This window comes from Gadus morhua, chromosome 4 (genome assembly GCF_902167405.1).
Source record: "Gadus morhua chromosome 4, gadMor3.0, whole genome shotgun sequence".
Lineage (NCBI taxonomy): Eukaryota > Metazoa > Chordata > Actinopteri > Gadiformes > Gadidae > Gadus > Gadus morhua.
The window spans coordinates 30,941,897-30,962,370 of NC_044051.1; the positions used below are offsets into that span (position 1 = coordinate 30,941,897).

Below are 20,474 nucleotides of genomic sequence, written 5' to 3' on the forward strand. Positions count from 1 at the left end.
GCGTAGACGCGGGCATAGATATGGGAGCGGCTAAAAACAGTGAAGCGTACAGAAGCGAATACAGCCAGGGGTTCCCTCAAGCCTTAAGGGAGCGGGCCGCAGCCCCTGGTACCGGAACGCAGATCCCTGGTCCGGGTGTCGTGGGTGCTTCAGGTGGGAGGGGGGTGATGCCGTTGGCGGGGACGGGAATGGGGCAGCCCACCTGGAGAGGTTACTAGCACGTCACAGGCGGGGGGGGGGAAGAGGGAAGGGGTGTTGCGGTGGGGTGTCAGCCGACGGTGATGGAAACAGGACGCCGGGGCCGTTCACCTGGAGAGGCCACTCGCACTCACGGGTAGATGTCCGGCTCGGCGGGGACACAGTCGTCGGCGGGGGCTGGGAGTGTCTCTTCGGAGGCGTAGGTTGGGAGTGTGTAGGGGAGTTGTACTCAAAATCAAAGGGTGCAAGGTGAGGGAGGCCATACTCACAGTCAAAGTTTGCACAGGAAATACAGACCACTGTCAACAATTAATGATTGGTAAATGAATAATGAAATAGTAAAGCAATAATAAATCAAATAGTAAATCAATAATCAGTAATACGGCAAGAAGAAATCATTAACCAAATAGTAAATAGCAAAGCAATAAGAAATCAATAATCAAATAGTAAATCAATAAGTAAATCCAAGAGGGCATACAAATAGGTGTAACCATAAACAAAATAAGAATCAAAATCACAACAAATAACTCTAAATATATGTGACGCAAAGTCCTACACTTTCAGCATGCATTGAAAGTCAACACCACAAAAATTATCAGGGGATCTTCATGTATTGGTGCGCTGCATGGCGTGGGGGCTCTTGGACAATGGTGCAGGGGGTCTATTCTATGATCTCCAGCCAGATCAGGTCGGGCCCCTCTGGTGGTCCCTCGTCCAAACTCTCCGGTGTATACTCGATCCCCAGGTAAGCTTGGATGGCACCTGCTGCACCTGTAGCGCCCATCGCTCACTGGGCTCTCCATCCATCCTGTGAAGGGGTCATTAATGCCGGAGCTCTCTGCCAACTCTAATCTGAGGGACTGTAACCCTGCCAGCACCCTGGCCACCGACCCATCCGGTGCTGTGTTATTGGGGATAAAAGTACAACATGTCGTCCTTATCATCCCACACACCCCTCCTTGCTCTGCCAATAGCATATCTATATCGATAAAGTCCCTTGACCTTATCCGTGGAAAAATTGACAAACCGTTGCTGATTATAGTATATATTATTTATCCAATCAACATTTTTGTTAATAGTGGACCACCAAAACAGGACTGATTCAAACCCTGCCGAAATCTGATGGCATCATCCTTGGGTAGTTGGTCGGCTCCGGGCGTGTCTGCATCTGGCTCCTCCTCTGGCCCTGGAACTTTGTGTTTCTCTTGCTTGTCTTGACTTCTCCAGTCAGAAACTTGATTACTGTAGTCGCACTTTGGTCTTTTGATGGGACTGCTTCTACCCATCTGTTGAACACTGTATTTCACACTCATTTAGCTGGATGTCAATCATTGTTTGCAAGTATGGTGAAGAAAAACCTTGTTTTCTAATTATTATTATTATTATTATTTTTTTTTAATTCTCCTCAATACTTCCCCTTTGCGCAACGGTCAAAACCATGCGCATTAAATGATAAGCAAATCTAAGAACGCCGTTGGTGCAACCAACGTCGAAACGTCTAACCTTAACCATCAGCAAATTAAAGCCAATCTTTTGGGAAGGGAAATCGAAACCAGTATGTCCAAATCCAAAGCCCAATATGGGTGGGTTTACCATCAGCCGCCTGAAACCACGCTGTTCCAAAGTCATGCACTAAACCGAAAAAACTTACATGCGTTAGTGGCCTTCTATACCACAAAGGTAAAATAAAATAAAACGCGACATGCCCCGTTCCAAGACCACCTCTGCTGCAAGAGCTGACATATCTGACTCCTGTTCCTCCTCCACCCTACACCCCACCCGGCACTTCCTATGATTGTTGCAGCTTGTGACTTCATTATCAAGTAAGCCAGTGCCCACAGCGACTCTGCCAAGTAATCGTGACTGTGCCTGCCTTAGGTCGTCCCGGGTGTCAAGGTGGGATCTTACCCGTCGTTGGCTAACCAGCCTTCCATACTGGCTCGCTGCAGGATGCCGTACCTGGGATACGATCAATCCCCACCTATATGGTGGTATAGATCGCAAGGTGGAGGGATGGAGACAGCCGCTTCTGCCCTATGCAGCGTGTGTGTGCGTAAAAGATACACCTCAGGGAAACTATAAAACAAAAGGTCATTTATCAGAGTTAAAATTATTAAAGTGTTGCAGCAGCAGTAGTGGCATTTGAAAGGTAAACCCACTACTTCCGAATCCAAATTGACAACATAGCATGTAGGATCCCTTCCCAGCAGATGTAGCGCTAATCCCCGTCATCCTTGACCAAAGAGATTTACCCTATATTTTAATTGGTGTAGTCCTACTTGTACAGTTTATCAAGATTACGTTTTTACTTTATGTATATATTTTTAATTATTATCCTCATCTTTATCATCCCATATTTATTCAATTATTCTTTCCTGTGTGAAAATAATAATAATCACTTAGTTAATAGCAACACCTTCTTTAGTCCAATTGCATTAGATTATCATTACTGTGGTCCTAGGAAGACAAAAAACAAAATAAAAACTAAACTTAAAGAAAAACAAATTAGCCATAATGTGAAAATCCACCGCGTGTCTCCCTGTGACTCTCTCCCTCCTTGAGGAGAACACGCTCTCTCTCCCTGCGTGTCTCCCTCCCACTTTGGGTGCGGCCATAACGCCTTGAAGCGAGCGTGCTCCGGGGGCTGGGTGTGGGAGAAACCAGTGGTAGTTCCTTTTCTCGGCCAGCAGAGGGGTTGTTCAGGTGAAACCTACGGACAGAGACTACAAAGAACTTCAAACATGGCAGACGGGGAACTACAAATTTATCAAAGCCTGAAAACTCAACAGAGCTCTACCTGTGTCCTTGGATATGTGGTATTTTATGGCGTATGGCCACCACACGCTTTCAGTTGAACACACTCTCTATTTCCTTTCTCTGTACTGTGTGTTAGTGTGTCTCTCTGTACTGCCTTAATGGTGTAGGTCGACAAATGGGGGTGGTCGGGGTTGTGGACGCCCGTGCACTGAAGGCCGGGTGCGGGGAGGTTTGTCTTCTTAACTTTTTTAGTAACTGGGATAATTCTTCTAGCAGGGGGTGATCAAGAGTTGGGGTTGGATTGGTATTGATGCTGTCCAGTAGGGGGCGGTGTAGTTGGGGAAGGGTAAGGTTGGAGTTGTCCAGCAGGGGGCAGTCTAGTTGGGGAAGGGTAAGGTTGGTGTGGTCCAGTAGGGGGCAGTCTAGTTGGGGAAGGGTAAGGTTGGAGTGGTCCAGTAGGGGGCGCTGTAGTTGGGTAAGGGTAAGGTTGGAGTTGTCCAGTGGGGGGCGCTGTAGTTGGGGAAGGGTAGAGTTGGTGTGGTTCAGTAGGGGGCAGTCTAGTTGGGGAAGGGTAAGGTTGGAGTGGTCCAGTAGGGGGCGCTGTAGTTGGGTAAGGGTAAGGTTGGAGTTGTCCAGTGGGGGGCGCTGTAGTTGGGGAAGGGTAGAGTTGGAGTTGTCCAGTGGGGGGCGCTGTAGTTGAGGAAGGGTAGGGTTGGAGTTGTCCAGTGGGGGGCGCGGTGGTTGGGGAAGGGTAAGGTTGGAGTTGTCCAGTGGGGGGCGCTGTGGTTGGGGAAGGGTAAGGTTGGGGTGGTCCAGTAGGCCAGGTCTATTTGGGGAAGGGTAAGGTTGGAGTGGTCCAGCAGGGGGCAGTCTAGTTGGGGAAGGGTAAGGTTGGAGTGGTCCAGCAGGGGGCAGTCTAGTTGGGGAAGGGTAGAGTTGGAGTGGACCAACTTTGGCGGAGGGGGAGGTGTGGCTTGGGACTGAGTGAGAGAACTCAAAAAATGGCGGCCGTGATGCTATAACTCTGTGTGGCCTGTCTAACACACGAGAGCGGATGAGAGACTAGGGGGTAACTCTTGTCACTCTTGGAGGAGGAGAACGAGAAAAAGGAGGAAAAAACAGGGGGGAGGGAAGCAAAAAACAACAACAGGGCCTAAAGACGTTATTCAATACATCCAGATATTCTTTATAGCCAATAATCGTTATCTATCTTTATTGATTAATCTGCTTCAACAGACTAAACCGTCAACCAACACGGCAAAGAGATGTTGTTTAGTATCATAGTTTATCAATGCGACAGGTCCGGCAGTAATTCAAAGAAACACAGAGAAAAAAGAGATATCATTTATCCTTGTCAACTTGTCTAGGTCTAGTTTCAATGGTTCAAACAGTAAATTGAAGCGACACAGTAAAAAAGGTTATTTATCATTGTCAATTTATCTATTTCCGCAGGTTACGCCATAGAGGAACGCAATACGTCAGAGAGACATTTATTCATTATTATCAATCTATCTATTCCTACATTTACCCGTTTTAACGGACAAAGATAGAGCGGATCTCGCATACACACCCACTGATTCACTCACAGATTCCCTCTTTCTCGCAGACGCACACGGAAACATATCGACAGACTTCTCATTCTGTGTCCCGCACCCACAATCATCAGACACAGCAAAATAGCGTTAAGCATAGCAAAGCAGGCAAGCGTTGCACACATAGCCGGGTTATCACTGATTGATTTATTTCCATATTTCAGCCGGCCCAAAAATACGCTCGCTCTCTTTCTTTCTCTCTCTCTGGGCCTCTTACACACACACACACACACAGCCACTCCGTCTCTCTCTCACTCGCGCATACACACGCTGTCTCTCTTTCACTCGCGCATACACACACTGTTTCTCTGTTTCTCTCTTTCACCCGCACACACACACTGTCTCTCTGGTCGTGAAGGTGGGGGTGAGAGGTCTCTGCTCCCTCTCACACACACACCTAAACAGACCTTTCTCATTCTGTCTCCTCCAAACGCACACACAAAAACATCGCCTCTTGCGTACCCGCGCACACACAGAGTCGCTCACAGCCTTTCTCTCTCTCTCACGCGCATACACACACTGTTTCTCTTTGCAAAGGGACTTTAACCCTGATAAAGGACTCCAACCTTCTCACCACATAGAATTATTTAATACACATCCAATACTCGGCCATCGGTAGTCTTGTATCACTATGACCGATTCTTATAGGCCCTTCTCTTTCCCTCTGGGTTCCACCCGCGGCCCAGGCGTCCCTCTGAGTCCACTCTGTGGCCCAGGCATTTATTATTTTGGCCATCGGTAGTCTTGTATCACTATGACCGATTCTTATAGGCCCTTCTCTTTCCCTCTGGGTTCCACCCGCGGCCCAGGCATCCCTCTGAGTCCACTCTGTGGCCCAGGCATTTATTACTTTGGCCATCGGTAGTCTTGTATCACTATAACCGATTCTTATAGGCCCTTCTCTTTCCCTCTGGGTTCCACCCGCGGCCCAGGCATCCCTCTGAGTCCACTCTATGGCCCAGGCATTTATTACTTTGGCCATCGGTAGTCTTGTATCACTATAACCGATTCTTATAGGCCCTTCTCTTTCCCTCTGGGTTCCACCCGCGGCCCAGGCATCCCTCTGAGTCCACTCTGTGGCCCAGGCATTTATTACTTTGGCCATCGGTAGTCTTGTATCACTATGACCGATTCTTATAGGCCCTATGGTCTCGAGGGTATTCTTTCACCATGCAACGAGCCGATATTCGATGTGTCACGCATTCAGGGTCAATCGGGTTTTATGGGGAAATGCTGGGGTGCAGTCCTATTCGTCCCCACGAGATATCCCGTAGCGAACCGTTCTCACAGTCTCACCTCCTAATGTGGTTCCTATATAACTATGCAGAGTTTGGATTTTATCAACAGGTTCTGCCTACCTTTTGTTGGGCGTACGCGAGGTGAGACTGCAGGAATCGGTCCGGTGCTCCGGGGTCCCGAGGCCGTGCCGCTCTCCGTCTCTCGTTTCCCAGTTGCGGTCCAATTCAGAAAAATCACGTCGTGGGTCACCAAATTGAAGGGAAAAACGGTCTGTCTAGTTACTGGACCAGATGAAATGAGACGGAGAGGTAATAAAGTCTGTCGGCACGAGGACCTTGGATTTATTAAGTAAAGTGGCAACGGTTATACAGAGTCATAAGCGTGAGAAATCGAATATGTCTAAGTCCCTAATCAGCGCTGATGGTTCGTCCGGAGCTTCGCCTCCGTGGAAGGTCTGCTTCAGAAGAAGGTGAAGAGTCTCTGTGTGATACAGTCTTATACTGTATCTTCCTCCTGATGAGGTGTGTGCGTTTGAGATGTGTGTGGTTCTGTGTGTTTTACTTGACCTTGGCTCCCAGGCCCTGCTGTGTATGCCTCCTAACGGGGGAGAGCTCCTCGTGTCTCTCAGGCCCTTGGTATGGGCAGATAACGGGGGAGAGCTTCAAAGTGTCTCCTGTGTGCGGCTCTCCCGTTCTTGAGGATGACTGGTGCATTGTCTGAGTGTCTACCATCTGCCAGCCTGGGAAATGGGGCCTTCGGCTCCGGCCTTGACCTGACTATATTCTCATGTATGTGTTATGTGTTAAAAGTTGACTATATTGTAAGTTGACTGCCATGTGATGTGCTCATTAAGCTAGGGTAGGAGTTAGCTATATTTATAATGTACATGTGATGTACTCAGCAGGTTATTTTGCCCAACAATTGCAGACGGTCACTACCCCAGAGAAAGGCTTCTTGCATGTTGGTTCCCCAGCAGAGGCATCGCTTGTACGTCTATCTTTGTTGTGGCTGTGTTGACTCATTTGTATGTTAATTACATGATGTAAAAACGGAGTTATAAGGCTAACTAATCGGGAATGTTAACTATGCATGTTAGTTTCAACACGTGGCCCCTAGTTCTAAGAAATGTTAACATTTAGCTTTATTGTGATTTCTATACTTAAGGTATTGTTAAAGGAGACTAGGTGACTTAACTAATTGCAATACTTTGTTGTTTGTTTTCTAGTTTCACTCTCTTTCATCTTTTGATCTCTTGATCTTATCTACATGGATTCAATACAATGTGAAGAATGAAAATAAATCTACAAACAAGAATTCAAGGCATTCTTCATGTTCATGAATAGAAGAGGGTTTAGCTCACTGTCTAGTTGGAGTTAGCACACCCCACCGAGGACAGTACATGTACCATCCACTGTCGTATCTCAAGGAGGCATGCTTCAATATTTTCTTTTGTTTGCTGGCTGCTCTGCATATCAACACTGACATACAGTTGGGTATCGTCTGCGTAGATTTGTATGGAGATGCCATGCTTTTTTGCAAACCTTTCAAGTTCCTTGACATAGAGTATGAATAGTAGGGGACCTAGCAGTGACCCTTGGGGGACTCCAAAGATCAGGTTAAAGATAATACTTGATGCATTCTTTATCTTGACTCTATAGGTTCTCTTCGTCAGGTAGGATACAATCCACTTGATAACATCACCTTTGATGCCGAACTCAGACTTTAGCTTGTCAATCAGGATGTTGTGATCAATGGTGTCGAATGCAGCTGACAGGTCGAGGAGTATGAGGACCGCTGCACCCTTCGCCTGAACCATTCCCATCAGGTCATTTACTACTTTAAGGACTGCAGTTTTGCATGAGTGGTTCTTCCGATATCCAGATTAATAATATCCATGGAGGCTGTTGTCTTCAATGTGGATGTTAATTTGGCTCAGGGCTGCCTTCTCCAGTAACTTTGACAGGAAAGATGTGATACTCATAGGCCTGTAGTTCTTGAAGGCATCATGGTCGCCGGCTTTGTCCTTGATGACTGGCTTGACAGAAGCTTGTTTTAGATTTTCTGGAAACAGGCTGCTACCGAGAGATTTGTTGATCATCACTCGTAAAATGGGACATAGTTCTGTGTTGCATTTCTTGACAGGCCATGTAGGTATGGGATCCAAGTCACAGCATTTATCGTTCATATCTTTGATGAGTTGACAAACTTGGTCAGAACTGAGACTGTCAAAGGAGTGAAGAGGGTTAGCAACAGGTGCTGGTGGAAGTATAATGTTGTCCTGTACAACATAAAGGCGCTCTAGTTCAATGATATCTCTGATGCTACGTGTTTTGTTGTAGAAGAAATCACCGAAACCGTTTGCCGCTTCAAGGTCGTCTTCGATGTTTGGGAGTATCATATCTTCTTTCCTGCCAGACAATCTGTTAACTATTTTATAGAGAGCCTTGTAGTCATTGCCACAGTTTTCTATTTCTCCTTTATAGTAGTCGCTCCTTGTTATTTTCTGCAATCAGTTGTAGACATTTTCCTCCCTCTTGTAGTTGGCTAAATCTTCTAGAATAGAATAGAAAGCCTTTTATTGTCATTGCACGAGTCAAGTACAACAAAATTTTTAGTAAGCTTTCCCAATTGGTGCATTCGAGAAATAAATAAATATATAAATAGAACAAGAACAACAGTATACCAAATAGAAATGTAAATAATGTAAAAATAAATAAATAATAAAGTAAAATAAAGTAAAGTACAATACAGCAGTGGGAGGTTAGGGGGGGGTCAGTCAGTCGGGGGTCAGTGCATGTGTGTGTTCAGGGTGGATACAGCTTTTGGGAAGAAGCTGTCTCTGAACCGTGAAGACCTGGTTCTGATGGACCTATAGCGCCTGCCAGAGGGCATCAGGTCGAACAGGTGAAAGCCAGGGTGGGAGCTGTCCTTTGTGATTCTCTCCGCTCTGCTTAGGCAGCGGGAGATGTATATGTCCTTCAGGGAGGGGAGGGGGCAGCCAGTGATCCTCTGTGCGGTGTTTACCACTCCCTGGAGTTTCTTCCGCTCTGCCTCAGTGCACTGTGAAAACCACACTGAGATACAGAACGTCAGAAGACTCTCGATGGTGGAGCGGTAGAAGGTCACCAGCAGCTTCTCTCCCACGTTGTTCCTCCTGAGCACCCTGAGGAAGTGAAGCCGCTGCTGAGCCTTCTTGACGACCGCCGCCGTGTTGGCAGTCCAGGAGAGGCCAGCAGAGATCATGGTGCCCAGGAAGCGGAAGGTGTGGACTCTCTCTACACAGTCACCGTTGATATAGAGGGAAGCCGGGTCTGCTCTGCTTTTCCTGAAGTCCAGGATGATCTCCTTAGTTTTTGTGATGTTCAATGCCAGGTTGTTGTCTGAACACCACGATGTTAACTTCAGGATCTCATCCCTGTAGGCAGACTCGTCTCCCTCTGAGATCAGTCCCACCACCGTTGTGTCGTCCGCGAACTTCACTATTGTGTTGCTGGGGTGGGTGGGACTGCAGTCAAAGGTGTACAGAGAGTACAGGAGTGGGCTCAGCACACACCCCTGTGGAGAGCCTGTGCTGAGGGTGCGGGTGGAGGAGAAGCGGGGACCGAGTTTCACCTTCTGGGGTCGATTTGTGAGGAAGTCACTAATCCAGGAACAGGTGAGCGGGTCGAGACCCAGAGCTGAAAGTTTGCAGACCAGGATAGCCGGGATGATGGTGTTGAAGGCTGAGCTGTAGTCAATGAAGAGCATCCTGACGTAGCTCTCCCGGTGTTCCAGGTGACTCAGCGCAGCATGAAGGGCTATGGCAATGGCGTCCTCGGTGGATCTGTTCACTCTATAAGCGAACTGGTGAGGATCTAAGGTGGGGGGGAGGTAGGCTTTAATGTGGTGTAGGACCAGCCGCTCGAAGCACTTCATAATGATGGGTGTGAGTGCTACTGGCCGGTAGTCATTCAGAGTGTCCGGTGCTGATTTCTTGGGTACGGGGATGATGGTGGAGGACTTCAGACAGGCTGGGATGATGGCCTGTGTCAGGGAGAGGTTGAAAATTGTTGTGAAGACCTCTGAGAGCTGGTCAGCACAGCCCTTGAGGACCTTCCCAGGAAGTCCGTCTGGTCCGGCAGCTTTCCTGGGGTTGACTCCACTAAGCACACGTCTCACATCCTGCACCTGTACAGTCAGTGAGTGGGTGCTGTGAACTGGTGGGGGCTGGGGTGGTGATGAAGCTGAGGTCTGTGATGTCCTTGATGTCTCGAAGCGGGCAAAGAAGAAGTTCAGTTCTTCTGCCAGCGAGATACTTGAGTTCACAGTTGTTGTGTTGCATCCCCTGTAGTTTGTAAACTGTTGAATGCCTTGCCACACCTGCCGTGGGTTGTTTTCAGAGAGGTGATCCTCTATTTTCCTCCTGTAGTCCGCCTTTGCCTTCTTAATTCCCCTCCTCAGGTCGGCTCTAGCAGCGCTGTACTGCTCTCTGTCTCCAGACCTGAAGGCGGCGTTGCGGACCTTGAGGAGCGTCCGGACCTGGCTGGTCATCCAGGGCTTCTGGTTGGGGAACACACAAATGCGTTTGTCCACTGTGACGTTTCCCACGCAGTACTTGATGTAGGAAAGTACAGATTCTGTGTGGACATCCAGGTCCTGGTGTTTAAAAAGAGAGATTCTAGAGACCCACTCTTGTTTTTCTTTCTTTCTGCTGCACGTGTCTTCCTCTTCTTATTCTGAAGCTTCTCGTTGTACCATCTTGAATAAGGGCGTTGATGAAAGGATTTGGTGGCAGGAGGGCAGTGCTTGTCAATGAACAGCTTAAGATTATCATTGTAACACTCAACAAGATCCTTAAGATCCATTCTTGACAGCAAATCTTCATTACAGAGACAGGAGTCAGTAACATCATTCTTGAAGGCATCAAGATCTTATTCCTTATAGTTTCGAGCAGAAATTTCCATCTTTGACACTTTGGACGCTGCACTTGTTGCAATCTGGAAGAAGACTGGTTTGTGATCAGAACCAAGTTGATCATGATACACTCCCACGTTGCGAGGTAGATCTTTGTCGGTAGTGATGAGTAGATCGATGAGTCCTCCTTCTTGATGGGTGGCTTCAGTGACATGCTGTGTTAGATCGAACTGTAGAAGAAGTTCTGTGAATTTCTTGGCATATCTATCATCAGCTAGTTCCATGTGGATACTAAAATCACCAGTTAGGACAGTTTCTCCTCGGTGCAACGCAACACGTTGTTCCAAGAAACACCCAAATTCATCAAGGAAGTGGTTGATGGTGAATTTATGTTTTTGGTAGTACGGTGGTCGATAGATGTTAATGAACTGAGTTGTTGCTCTGCTTCTCTTAAGATCAATACAGATGTATTCAAATGTCTTGTACATTTTCTTGTTCTGTGATTGTCTTATATTCAATCCAGGTTTGGATATTGCCGCAACGCCTCCACCATTGTCCCTCAGTACACGATTGACATTTATCATTTCCAGATCATGGTCTTCAATTTCACACTTGATCGCGCTGTCACCCTTGTTTAGCCATGTCTCTTGCAACAAAACAATGTCAATATGAGAGTCAAGGAGAAGAGATGTTATATCTTGAATCTTGTTCCGCATAGAACGACAGTTGAATGACATGATATTCAGATGGTTTATCACTGCCTTCTTGTCGACATGGTCCTTTGATAGATTACGTTTTTTGGGTCTAGTCCAGCTGTTCGTGCTACCACTGACTGGGTTTCTCGTTGATGGATGGGACAGTCAGGACTTGTAGAGGTGTGACCTGCTGCAGTTTTCTTTAACCTGTTGTTTGTGCTGTTGAGACAGTTGGAGCAGTTGTGCTTCTGTGGGTCGCGCTTGACAGAACAGTTCTTTGATTCATGTTCTTTGGCAGAGTAGAGGCAAACAGTCTTTTCTTGGCCGTGAAACTGGCAGAATTGGGAACCCCTCTTGTGGCCGAACTTCTGGCATGCAAAACATTGGGTTAGGTGGATCTGGTCTATGGCATGTACTGCACTCATGTCAAGGAAGTCTTTTCGCTTGTTTTTGATGATGTGGTTCCTGATTCTCGGGTCCACCTAGATGACCGCAGAGCCTAACCCAGCAAGCTCTTCTTTGATGAAAATAACTTCCAGTGTCATATTTTCGTTACGAACCGTATTCGAGATCTGTGGGTTTTTTGCTAGCAAAGCTTTGTGAAGTTTAGCTCTGGCTGCATCTTTGTCGTCTTTGCTTTCTCCGCATCTGTATTCTGCATAATCGAGATCAAGTAGCTTTAGGAAAAGACAGTTGCCTCCCAACTCCATTTTCACCTATCTGACAATTATCTTTATGAAGAGTTCCAGCCGGATTCCGCCCACTCCATAGCACTGAAACAGCACTCATCAAAATCACCAATGACCTCCTTATGGCAGCTGGACTACTCACCATCCTCATCCTCCTGGACCTGAGTGCAGCCTTTGATACCATCTGTCACACCACGCTCCTCAACAGACTATCCTCCATTGGCATCACCGACACTCCGTTTGACTGGTTCACATCTTATCTTTCTGGCCGTACTCAATTTGTACAACTAAAGTCTTTTAAATCCATCCCCTCCCCCGTCACCTCAGGTGTTCCCCAGGGTTCTGTCCTGGGGCCCCTACTCTTTATCATTTACCTCCTTCCCATCTGCAATATCTTCCGCAAATTTGACATTCATTTCCACTGTTATGCTGATGACACCCAGCTCTACCTCTCTACCAAGCCCTCGTCCACTCTCCCGCCCACTTCCCTTACTGATAGCATCTCTGAAATAAAAACCTGGTTCACCTGCAACTTTCTCAAACTCAACAGCAATTAAATAGAAGTTCTCCTCATCGGCACCAAATCAACCCAGACAAAACCTGAAAGCTTTTCCATCACTATCGATAACACCTCAGTTTCCCCCTCCCCTCAGGTTAAAGGGAAACTTCACCCATTTCCATTAAGCTTTGTATCGTTAGAAACCCACTCATATTTTTGAATGGTCGTGCATCATTCCCTTATTTTCTGGAGAGACTGGAGAGATCCGTATCGATCTCCAAAACGTCCTATTTAAGATGACGCAACATGACGATTTTTGCGTAGAAGTAAATAGGAAGTGTAAGAGGGGAGGATTATCGTAAGACTACAAGCACTAGTCCAACCCCCCTATAGGGGGTGGGACCGACTGACGCTGCAGACCTATTAGAGCAGTGCCACTGGGTGGGACCAGCAGAAACTAACATCCACAGCATCTGAAGCTAAGCTAATGGTGCGGCCACACCAAACGCATTACTCGCGTTGGATAACGCGAGTAACGCGCCTAACCTGACGCTTGATCATTGTGTGGTGGTTGTGGTTCAACGCTTCCAACATGTCAACGCGCCAACGCAGCTAGATGAGTCCATGTCCATGCAAGTGAACGGAGCGTTCCCTCTTCGTCATAACTATCAAACCAAACATCCTTCACATTCACCGAGCGAACATTATGAAAGTAAAATGCACATTTCTCGCTAAAAATGTTTCCATAAACGCATTTAATGGCGTAACTATGTTACTATTTCTACCCAGAATAAAGATAGTTGTCGGCCGTGGCTGCGCTGGAGTCCGAGCCGAGGTAGGAAACCCAAACGCCGCCGTGTTTGGGTGATAGAGCTTAGATCGGGTTTGATTAAATAATCTCTGATATAAATAACAATAATCGGGTTGAATAACTTCACATGGTGTGTCTGGTGTGTTTCCAGCATTCGTAGTGTTGATCAGCAGAGAAATAGTCCGCCAAGACGTTGAGGTTGCTTAGCATCCAGAGACTCTGTCCATGCAAGTGAACGGAGCGTTCCCTCTTCGTCATAACTATCAAACCAAACATCCTTCACATTCACCGAGCGAACATTATGAAAGTAAAATGCACATTTCTCGCTAAAAATGTTTCCATAAACGCATTTAATGGCGTAACTATGTTACTATTTCCACCCAGAATAAAGATAGTTGTCGGCCGTGGCTGCGCTGGAGTCCGAGCCGAGGTAGGAAACCCAAACGCCGCCGTATTTGGGTGATAGAGTTTAGATCGGGTTTGATTAAATAATCTCTGATATAAATAACAATAATCGGGTTAAATAACTTCACATGGTGTGTCTGGTGTGTTTCCAGCATTCGTAGTGTTGATCAGCAGAGAAATAGTCCGCCAAGACGTTGAGGTTGCTTAGCATCCAGAGACTCTGTCCATGCAAGTGAACGGAGCGTTCCCTCTCCGTCATAACTATCAAACCAAACGTCCTTCACATTCACCGAGCGAACATTATGAAAGTAAAATGCACATTTCTCGCTAAAAATGTTTCCATAAACGCATTTAATGGCGTAACTATGTTACTATTTCCACCCAGAATAAAGATAGTTGTCGGCCGTGGCTGCGCTGGAGTCCGAGCCGAGGTAGGAAACCCAAACGCCGCCGTGTTTGGGTGATAGAGTTTAGATCGGGTTAGATTAAATAATCTCTTATATAATTAACAATAATCGGGTTAAATAACTTCACATGGTGTGTCTGGTGTGTTTCCAGCATTCGTAGTGTTGATCAGCAGAGAAATAGTCCGCCAAGACGTTGAGGTTGCTTAGCAACCAGAGACTCTGTCCATGCAAGTGAACGGAGCGTTCCCTCTTCGTCATAACTATCAAACCAAACATCCATCACATTCACCGAGTGAACATTATGAAAGTGAAATGCACATTTCTCGCTAAAAATGTTTCCATAAACGCATTTAATAGCGTAACTATGTTACTATTTCCACCCAGAATAAAGAAAGATGTCGGCCGTATGCTTCTGTCCAAGCTCACTACTCTCTGCCAGTGATGTCGGGTCAAGCTCCACGCTGATTGGCTATCGCGGCCAAGCGTCACGCGTTGGAGCGTCGAAAGTTCAGATTTCTGAACTCCGGGCGTTGGCGCGTTGGGCGCGTTACTGCGTTTACGTGCGTAATTACGTGCGTCTGACGCGCGTAACGCCCCTAACGCGACGCTTCATCGCATGTAACGCGTCTACGCGCCTATACCAATGGTTCCCTATGCAAAAATGCCGAATTTTGACGCCCCTAACGCGAGTAACGCGTTTGGTGTGGCCGTACCGTAACAGAGGCTGTTGATAAAACTGAAGTACAATGGCAGAAGGTACTGGATCTTCAGTAGAATTATTGTGTGAAATGATTTTCAAGCAGTCTTGCGGTATCAGCTTGGTAGATGGAACAGTGAGGTGTCCGATAGGCAGAGATCTAGATCAGCGGGAGTGGCCAGTGAAGCTGTGCATCGTGGTGCATGGTGGGAGTTGTTGTCTTCAATCTACAAGCGCCAAAAAGTCACTTTATGCTTTTCTCGGTCAAGACGGCACCAAATTAGAATTTTATTTTATTATTTGACTCCATAAAGGACCCAATTTCAATACATATTCATGCCTCCACCGGTGAAATGCTCATTTAAGTGTCTGGGTGTCATCCTCGACGGCACATTATCATTCCAAGCACACATCAATAACATCACCAGATCTGCCTATTTCCATCTACGCAACATCAACACCGCCTCCGCCCATCCCTCACACCCCATAGCACAGCCATCCTTGTTCACACCCTGGTCACTTCCCGCATCGATTACTGTAACTCCCTCCTCTTTGGTATCCCTCTCAAGTCCATCCGTAAGCTTCAACTGTTCCAGAACTCTGCCGCTCACATCATCACCTGAACCCCTTCCATTAATCACATCACTCCTGTCCTTCAGCAGCTTCACTGGCTCCCGGTCAAATCCCGCATCCATTTCAAGATTCTGCTCCTCACCTTCAAGGCCCTCCACAACCTCGCCCCTCCATACATTTGTGAACTCCTGCACACCAACACACCCACCCGCACTCTCCGGTCCTCCTCTTCCATTCAACTCACTGTACCACCCGCCCGCCTGGTCACCATGTGGTGCAGGGCATTCAGCCGATCTGCCCCCCACCTCTGGAACACCCTCCCACCTGACATCCGTAACTCTGACACTCTCTCCACTTTTAAGTCCCGTCTAAAAACACATCTTTTTAAACTGACATTTTCAATCTAATTCATTGTCTCCCACCCATTTCACCCCACTTGGGTAAATTGTTTCAATGTATCTTGTTCTTGTGTTTTTTATGATTGTTGATTTTATTTTATTTTTTTAAACACTGCCCTGTAAGGTGACTTTGAGTGCTATGAAAGGTGCCCTCAAATAAAATGTATTATTATTATTGTTAACTCTTCTTTCTCAATGGCTGTGTCTCAATTCAGGGGACGCATCCTTCGAAGGGTGCATTCGAAGGGCGATTGCGTCACTGCGACGCGTCAAGGCTGTCCCATTTCGAAGGCTCCCTTCAAATGCGGCCGACAAATGCAGCCTTCTTTTCCCGGATTTGAAGGATACACAAGATGTATCCTTCACGACCCAACCTATCCCAAGAATCATTGCGTGTTGTCTTTTTTCAGAAACGGCGTCAGAGAGAGCAGAAGCGGCAGTTGCAGCCAATTACATATTCAATGACAAAACTATGTAAAAACATTTTTTTTATATTAAAATAAAGTTGGGACTATTTTAAATTTGTAACTTTATTGTCAAAGTTCAATTTCATTAACACAAGCCATATAACGTTAAACTAAATAACGTTATATTTTATGTAATTATTACATAACCAAATCAGAATCAGAATCCATATTTCTCCTCCGCCGTCCGGTTTGAACCGTAGCTGTCAGGGTTGCTAGGTGACAGTAGTGGCGCGTCATCACGCAAGGTAAAGGGTGTTAACGGCTTTTTACGCAAACTTGAAATGCTCCGTAGGGCAGACCGTCTCATTTAAAAACGTTTGTTCGGCCTTCGGTCCGGCCTTCACGGTCTACGAGGCCACACCTTCATAGACCACGTCCTTCGAAGGATGCGTCCCCTGAATTGCTGGACTGGCCCTTGGCCCATGTGTGAACTAGCACGGAATTCTTCCTGAACGTGGCTGCATGTGTGAATAGTGTAGCCTACATCACTAGCGGTGTCTGCAGTGTTATCATGGTAGATTACTAATGTTATCAGTTAAAATCTGTACTGGTTCTCAATTTACACTATAGCAACGATTTTGAAATTGTGTATTCTAGTGTGGACTATAGGTCACTGCAGGTTATGGAGGCCCAATGTCATAATTGACTTGAATTGTTTGAATATGTTTGAGCTGTTTATTACCAGAGATATGCTTTCACCCTGTTGAAAATTGACTGGTGACAAAAAATAGATAATGGACAAATAGTGCTATATAGACTACCACTCGTCACCTGTGTCAAAAATGTTTACCAAACAGCGTAACTACTCAGTGTAACTACAGCATACCTGCTTGAGAAGGTGTCTTTCCTGTTTCAATACAAACTTAGCAAAGACAACCCAAGTCTGTTCTCTTTATTCAAGAATTTCCACTACAAGACACATAGATAAAAGCACCTTTTGGTCTTTTGATACCTTCTTGAATTCATAATCTCAACATTTCGAATGAAAGAAGCAATGTCACAACTACCTTTCTTAAAATGAAGTGAATTGATCATATACTAAAGTCAATGTGCTATGCTAGCACAAAATGTGGTCTGTCCTTTTTTTGTTTTACAATATCAAACTATTGCCGCACTTATAACAAGGATAGGCATATTAAGAATTGTTAACAATGCTCATTATGACAAAATGCAGAAATAGCTAGCTACCACAGACCAAGCTCTGAGCTTTAGCATTCAGAAATGTTGCTACTTAGGACTACTTGGGAATCAGGAGCAGTATTCCCCAGGGAGGCCAAACTATACACATTGAGTTTGTTTCTGTCTGGTTGAACTGTAGAAGTGCACCTTGTTGTCTCCCTCTGTCGGACCTGCGCAAAGAGATACAACAAGGTTAATGAAAGTCCCGGAAAATATATAATTTCACTCACTATTCACATTCCTTGGGTGAAACTAGTAGAAATGTTTAGGTGATTTTAAGCTACAAGCTACTTGAAATGTTACACAGTGCGACTGAAGTCCAGTAGTTCAACCTTGTGTCTGAATTCACGGGAATAAACAGGGCCAGTTATAGTTTTTTTATAGGAAGAAAAGTGAGGGAAGCCAGAGGGTTTGGAAACTGGATTTAAAATGCTTGAGACTCAAGACAGTTGAAGTATTTCATCGCCTCAATTTATTTGATTTTGCGTAAACGCAATAGCACTATGAAACAGCATATTAAGTATTTCATTGGTTAGGTTTATGATATGAGGACGCAATGGTAAGTCAGTTGTTCTTTAAAACATTTCTGCTACCTGTGTTTCAGTGTTCAAATTGGTCAGTTTTAGGCCTACCTTACCATACAAATGTGTACCAATATGCCAATAGTCTTTCTGTTCACAAAATGTTAAACATTGTGCAAGTGTAGAGTTTGATTTATGATTATACAAACTGTAATATTATTGCCGCAATACAGTTATTGACCAATATTTGCCATGCACTGAACCACTATTTCGGGCCTTTAACTTCTACGTTCTTTTTTAACCCGACAGTGTAGTTCCCGAGTTCCACAGCCATACATAACAGCACATAAAACAAGGATATTGTGTTGGTGTGTGTGCATTTCTTTATATGCATAGCTACTGGGCTGGGCTTTCAGGGAGGGGGAGACTTGAAGAGACATGAGCTTAAACTATGTAAACTAGCTATAATGAAATGACAAACCGTAAAAATAACATCATTAGACCCCTTTAAGGATGTTTCACTTGATAAGGACCTGGTACTAGTTCTACAGGCTGGACACCAACCTGTTACGCAGATGAAATCAAGATGTTCTTCACAAGAGCTTTGCCTCCATGTGGAACGTTCCACACTGGACACGCCCCCACAGGGGCTGGAATGCTGTGAGGCTGCATCCCATTGGGTAAAGTCCATTGGGTCGCGGGACATCCAGAACCAGGAGCTTCCTGTAATTGACCTACCAACATTGAAAGAGTTGAAAGAGATAGCTGGATGGAAGGAGTTTATCATGGCCAAAGAATATTTTAAGTTTTTTTGACAAGATAAAAGTGAGTGAATGGATGGACAGATGATCATAAGGACAGTCTTGTTTGTCTGATAGACACCAAGAACTTGCCAGTACCTGCGCAGGCCCACCCAGAGGTGGCTGGTTAGTGGGAAGGGGGCGCTAGCCACCAGCTCATCAACCATCTCCTGGTCCTCTAGGCCCCTGATGCTCAGCAGGTCCCAGTTAAAGTCTCTGCAGTAGAACAGGGCGTCGGACCAGCACAGCCGCTTCCCCACCAGTGTGACGTTCCTCTCCATCGCCTGGATGGTGATGGACGGTGGGGGAGGCACCAATTCTGGGGAAACAAAACACAGCCTGGTGGTGAGGGAGTTCTGCTCTCCAATAACACTGCATAGCACCGCAACATCTCTCCTTAGAGTAACTAATGACATTCAGATGCATGTGGATGTAGGTGACCACTCCACAGTGCATCCTTTGACATAGTTGTCTACCTCACCATACCAACCGTCAAGGCCCTCTACGCCCTCTCTAGTTCCAAGTTCTAATTTTATTGTATTATTTCATAATTTGACAATCAACATCTAAACTAGTTAGCCTAGTAACGGGGACGCTGGCGAGTCTAACGCCGCTCTGTATGGCTTGTTTTTATTCAGTATTTTCAATATTTCTCACGATTGCATTGAACATTTTGTTGTTTTTTTTGGTCTTTAGTAGTTTAGCTAAGTTTACTAGTTATATATAGTCACTTTTCGCTATTGTAAGTGCGCCAGTTTTCTTTATTTTTACGTGTTTTATACGTGGAGTCGTACAGTTGGTGGACGCTGTTGCCTTTTGAACGCTGCTGCTGCTGCTGCTCACCGGAACTTAAGTAAGTGCATCAGTTTTTTTTAGTTTTTTTTATTCTTGAACGTTAAACTGCTGGGTGTTTTGTTTTGTGTTTTGTGCGTGGAGTCGTGCAGCTGTTGGTGGATGACCCCTGCCGGCCGGCTAGACTGCTGCTAACCCCCGGCGCCATCCAACTGGCTTCCCCGTCTCCAGCATAGCTACAACCGGCTTGCTCCACTCCTCTGCCTCCGCTGTGCTGGCTCTGTGGCTTCACCATAATCGCCTGGATCTACCGCTGGCTTCTTCCGACTTCACAACCTGTGGATTTTTAACCTGTTCCCCTGGATTGCGCTATGTTTGACTCTCACGTAACGAGCGCATCTCTGCCGCTCCGTTACTCGGCAACGGAGATGTTACGTCTACGGATCTTCTCAAGGACCCCCCCACCTCAGCTTGCATCCCACCACGACATTCTCAAACGACCAAAATACATCCACCGAGGCTCTGGACGGAATTTTCAGTTCACTCACACCAGCAACAAAAACATCCGCTCCTTCTGGTCCACTGGGCCCCGCCCCCCTCCTCGCACAGCCCGTACGGTCAGTCCCGTCAATCACAGTGTACTGTCCCCTCTGCTCAAAGCAACCTGCTACACTCCACTCACCTGTCTGAAACTGTCTGCTGAACACCAGATCCCTCAGTAATAAGGCCCTTTTGATAAACGACTTTATTGTTGACCAGAGCCTAGACATTCTCTGCCTCACTGAGATCTGGCAACAACCAAATGACTTCTCCAATCTAAATGAGGCTGTCCCACCAGGTTTTTCTTTTATTAGCAAACCCC

The 20,474-nt window shown here is 46.1% G+C and overlaps 1 long non-coding RNA gene across 1 annotated transcript; it reads left to right on the plus strand.

Moving 5' to 3' along the window:
• Positions 1 to 6,708: 6,708 nt before the first annotated feature.
• On the plus strand, positions 6,709 to 7,100 carry LOC115541377 (uncharacterized). Its single transcript, XR_003976344.1, has 2 exons — positions 6,709 to 6,773; positions 7,012 to 7,100. It is a non-coding gene; the product is annotated as an uncharacterized LOC115541377 (long non-coding RNA).
• The last annotated feature ends 13,374 nt before the right edge of the window (positions 7,101 to 20,474 follow it).